General features: G+C 27.7%; 1 pseudogene; it reads right to left on the bottom strand.

Moving 5' to 3' along the window:
* Positions 1–1,778: 1,778 nt before the first annotated feature.
* LOC149565745 (LOB domain-containing protein 23 pseudogene) lies at positions 1,779–2,654 on the bottom strand (annotated as a pseudogene).
* Positions 2,655–6,240: the final 3,586 nt, after the last annotated feature.

The following is a 6,240-nucleotide window of genomic DNA, read 5'->3' as shown; positions in this document are numbered from 1 at the left end:
TTTGATTTAAAAATAAATTTAATAGGAGATAAGTTCCATTTTTTTATTATGAAGAATTTTTCTTTTCATTCTAACAACTTGATTGTATCCAAGTTTACTTTTCAGATTATATACGCTAAAATTCATAAATTCATAAATTAAAAGTATGCACTAAAATTGGTTAAATTACATAGAGATGTTTATGTAAGGGCTACTCTGGTGTCCAATTGGGATTGTTTTATTAATCTAAACACAATCCTGGTCCTCTTGGCCTTTTACCTATAAAAAATATTCTCAAGAAAAAAACATGGGAGCTATAATCTAAAGAATTTTCATACCTATGGACTAATTATTTACAAAATACTATTAGAAAAGACATAGATACTAATATTTAATATTGAATTTAGGTATGGAATCCCAAAAACCTCTATTTAAGATAGAAGCACCTTGTAAAATATATTCATGCTACATATACTGGAACAAACTATATGCATGTAATATGATCAATTGTAGAATACTTTAGGAAATGATGTGAATGTTTAAAACCCAAGCATATATGGATTCCCTATAATTATATACATAACAAAATTAATATCACATTAAACTAATGATTTACGTTAAACAGTATCTTATGCAATCTCCTAGGACTTCAAAATATAGGATTGCATACGAGATAACTAATAGAAATAAAACTAGTAGTTAGGGTCTCACAAATTCTAAATAACACTTAGATGACACCAAAGGGACTTACATGCTATTATAAAACATTAAGTTGTGAGGATAAAACATATTCTATCTCATGAGTGAACATGTTTAAATATTAATTGATATCATGAGTTTTTGAAATGCTTTAATATTTTTTATAGACTTTTAATTTATGAATTAAATTTTTTTCATTTTTTTAATTAAATATTTCTTATGTTTATTTATCTTATAAAATATTATAAAATAGTTATAATATGTTGTTCTTATATACTTATAAAGCATATAAGTATAGTGAACTCTACTTGATTTTCCTATCTCTTTTTAATGAACAATATCACATTAGATATAAAAAAGGGGATTCCTCATCATAAAGTTTTACTATAAACTAAGTGAAGGTTTATACTAAAATGTAAGACTAAAAGAAATTTAGAAATATAAAATAAAAATTATGAATTAAACAAAAAAACAATGAAACTGTAGAAAATATTAAAAAATACCATTGTTTCAATTTAATTGTGTTGTTATAGATTTCTTTAAAATCTGAGGCCCCAAAACCGGAATATCAAGAGTAACATGGGCGTTTGGTTGGTTAAAATTATAACCTGATTTTCAATTTCATCTTCCAATTTTGGTCAAAAATTGGAAGATGTCGAAATTAAAACCAGGTTTTGAATTTTATGACAGTTTTTTTAATAATATTGTGGGGTCCACGATATATTCATCTTCTGTGTCAACCAAACGGACCATTGGCTTTCCAAACCACATAACCAGATTTTTGAAAACCTAAGATAACTTGGTTATGCCACAAATTTATCTTCCCCAACCAAACGGGGCCTGAAAGGCATTAATTCAAAAATCAAAATATTAGAAATAAGTAATAATATAATAGCAGCACTTACACTTTCCAATATACTAATAACTTTCTTTTTGCCCTACACGTCAAGAACTCTTTATGACGTAGATGAAGTTCACAGACCCTAAAATTCCACAGATCACATACCATTAACCGACAAATTCAACGCCTTGACTACAAGGCACTTACTGCACTATATTTACAAATAGCTGATCTGATTTGTAAAACAATGTACTTGTTTTTAACAAGGGAAGATCGTGTCTTCCCATCCATGCAGATCCAAATCATTCTGCAAAACTATTATCTCATCATTATTCTTAACTTCCAAATCATGGGGGACACCAAATGTATTTTCTGTTCCGTGACCATTATATAATTTACTCGCAAAAGACACAAAATTAGCGTGTGCGTGCAAGAGATCTGCTTGTGTTGCTGCCAGTTGTGATTGCAGGTTTAATATTTGCTCCCGCAGTCGACAAATTGCACCAGTGCAGCCATAGATTGGATCCACAACTCTCGCACTCGCTTCATATACCAAGCTTTCTACAACATCTGCTCTTTTCTCTACTGGAATGTCCTGCAATAATACCCCGAAAAAACCAACATTTAAAAGTCCCACAGATTCAATCACGGTTCTAAAGTTTTCTCATAGAGCTAGAATGCTACTATTTTTGTTTCATCTCAGAACTAATCAAAGCAAAATAAATCTAACATACGTTTGATGAATCTGAGAACTAATCAAAACAATTTGAGTCTAATTTCAATTTTAGAAGAAGGGTCCGTTTATTTAGATCAAATCAAACCTTATTTCTGTTTTGGAAAACAAAACAAATCTAATATAATTGGTGCTTTATAGGTCAGATCTGTTTTAGGTTTTTCTAAGACAGTAAATAACATCAAAGGAAATATTTTAACAAACCCTAAAACAGCATTTGTCCTTTACCTGAAGGATTTTGGCAATCCGACTCCCTCCAAATAATCTATTTACCAATAAAAACTTGTGAGTATCGTTTGGTGGGAAATAAGGAGCCAGCATGCATTTATCTCCACATTTTCTTCGTTGAATCTTGCAGCCAGCGCAAGGATATACTATGATCTCTTGCTCTTTTGTTTCCATCTGACCTAATTAGGAGAACAGACCGCTTGTCAAATGTTTCCAACTAAAACTAAAAGATCAGAGTCGTATGAACACTTAAGGAATGGACATTAGATCAATTTCTGTCAGAGACACCGATGCCTTGATTATATATAGCTATTATGTATTGACTGACCATTCTGAAGTATTATGGCGTTCAAGGTCCAGGTGTAATGTGAAGATAATGTCTAAATGTACTTTCCCATTTTTAAAGCTTTTGTTCATGCTTCACCACTTATTATACTAATTTGTACAAATCTTGAATTAGAAGCTATAGAAGCTATGTAAGAATAGTTGAACATCGAGAATAAAATTACAATAAGACAACGACTACCAACCCATATTTTCAACAATTGTTTCTTAAAATTGAACCTCTACAATTTTGAGAACCTCATTTGTCAATGTAAACTAACTTATGTAACTTTCTTCTTGTTCCTATGAAAAATTTCTGAAAACTTTGGACAATTTCTTGTGTAACAATAATACTCGCCGTTAAGGACCACCAGAATCCCTCGTCCACGTTCTACTAGGTTAGGTCGGACATCGTAGGATAGGACAATAATACTGATATTTTGTCTGAGCATATTTTGACTAGTCAGATGGCATTGAAAAAAACTGATAGAATCCATAGATGTTAATTATTGTAATTGAGGAGATTTTGCATGTGTGCTACATTGAAATTTTTGCCCTCTCATGCCTAAACTATGTTTGAATATAACGTGTTTCTTAAATAGGTTCGTGGGCTTGGCACATTGTTTACAATACAATGGTTGGTATCTTGTATGCATTTGCCCATGTGTCGGTGGCAGCTTCAAATAGTTGATTAGAAATTTTATGAGTTATAATATTATATTGTTAGCCAATAGTGGATTTTGTGTTGATATAATTCTATTTTAAAGGTTTTATTATACAATTTTGCACTCTTTTTTATATAAAGAGATTTCTACAAAAGAGTTGTCATATGATTTCTATGTTTCTATTTACACTATATTGTTAATATTTAAATTCATGATGTTCATGAACTTCTTAAGACTAAGAAACATTTTTTAGATTACTATTATTTAATAAGAATCTGATTCAGAAAAGAAATATTTACTTTAAATGTTTTATTTGTGTTGAAAGAAAATTATATATATTTTTATTATTGTTATAGATGGATAGATAACCCTATTTTATATATAGAGATGTGGAAGTAAGGGATCAACATACAGTAATGAATATTTAGACTAAATAATTTTTTTTTATCATTTATTTTTATCATTATTGTTAGATTAATTATTATTATGTGTGAACCCAAGACCTCTTTGATGAGAGGCTTGCAATTTACTATTGTGTTGTAGGCTCTTACCTCTAAATATTAACTATTACACTAGTAAAAATTGGATAAAATTATTTATTGAATTTTCTAACAAAAACTATCACATTTTAGCTATAGAAGACAATACAAAAAAATTACCAAAATAAGTTTGTGGTTTAACTTAAAAGGAAAAAATATTCATTTCTTACTAAAAGTATAACTAATAATAAATGTAAATTGAAAAGTGAAATAAGTGCACCATTTTATGGTATTCATCACACATCACATATTCTATCTACAAAACATCAATGTTGTGAAACCTATAAACATATGTATTTGGGTTTCTTTATTTTTTCGTTTCTATGTTTATTGTATACTTTGTTCATTGGATACATTGAAAAATAAAAATTGTGTGCCCATAATTAAAATAGACACAACAAGTAGAGTTCTATGTCAGCTTGAAAAAAAATAGAGAATACTTACTTACCTAACCATGCATTAGTACCTTAAACCACACTTTCATGTCCATCTTAGTGAGTTAAGAAATTACATTTATTTCCAAATTACCTTCAAATTTTTTTACATAAATGCTAAAAAAGTTCCTAGCAAAGCTATATTATCTCTAAAAAAAATGAAGAGAACTTTGAGGAAGGATAAACCATATTACATTTAATAATTTGATTTGGGTTATTATTGTGGATGACACCAAAATTCTATGATCATGTAGACCAAAAAATAGCTAAAAACTATCAATTGTTTGTACAAAAACATTGTTTATGTTAGATTCTATAAGGATCTTTTGCATATGTACTAAGCACTAGCTTATCAAGTATGTGTTTTCCAAAATGCAACTTCCTCTCTTACAACATAATCCATAAAGGGATATGATCCTTCAAGGGACATATCCATTTTTAAATATAATTTATTATTATTATATAGTTATACATATATATGTATAGACACACACAAATATACATATATATATGTATGTTTATATATATGTATATACATACACACACACACACACACACACATATATATATATCTATGTATAGATGTGTATATATATGTATAGATGTATATATATATATGTATAGATGTATATATATGTATAGATGTGTATATATATATATATGTATAGATGTGTATATATATATATATATATATATATATATATATATATATATGTATGTATGTATGTATATATATATATATATATATATATATGTATGTATGTATATATACATACATACATACATATATCTATATACAGATATATATATACATATATATACATACATATATGTATATATCTATATATATATATACATACATACACACACACACACACACACACACACACACACACATATATGTATGTATGTATGTATGTATATATACATACATACATATATCTATACATACATACATATATGTATAGATATATGTATGTATGTATATATACATAAGTACATATATGTATATATGTATGTATGTATGTATACATATGTATACATACATACATACATATATCTATACATATACATACATACATGTATATATGTATGTATGTATGTACATGTGTGTGTAATATTATTAATTAATCTCATATAATAAACATACATACATAATATACCTCAAGATATATGTATATGTAAAAGATAAATACATCTCGAATTAACTAAATTTTTTAACACTGCCTCTTAGTCAAGAATGATAAATACACTTTGATAATGAAGGATACTGGTCTATCACTACTTTTCTCAACCCATAGACATTCAATTTAATCTTATTTAAGCTCTTAGTTGGTAAAATACTTAGAATGCATTTATACAAATAACTCAAAGACATTATAATTAATGTCTAAGCTCTTTGTCATAAGTCTTACAAAATGCATACTTACAAATATCTCTAATATGTATTTATACAAAAAACATAAAGATAGTCAATTTAATGAAATCTAAGCACATAGTTGTAGGTATCACAAAATATATATTCACATGCTTTAAGTGCAAAACTTACTCAAAATGTATAGCACAAAATTTTAGTCAACTAACGTTGCCACACATAAACACTCCCTCTTAGTTAGGGAGGTTCAAAAAAAGACATATTGGATCATTGGTAATATCAGGAATGATAAGTTTTAAGGATCTATTTGATCAAAAGATATCCATTATTATGATATCACATTTGATATCGAGTATTGGTCTTCCAAAATACAAGATATTTACCAATTACTCAAATGTAGATTTGATATCACATAATACAAGT

Source organism: Cupressus sempervirens, chromosome 3 (assembly GCF_028749045.1).
Source record: "Cupressus sempervirens isolate cs-2001-9-10 chromosome 3, ASM2874904v1, whole genome shotgun sequence".
NCBI lineage: Eukaryota > Viridiplantae > Streptophyta > Pinopsida > Cupressales > Cupressaceae > Cupressus > Cupressus sempervirens.
The sequence above is the reverse complement of the archived record's forward strand: the minus strand, read 5'-3'. Positions and strand labels throughout refer to the sequence as shown.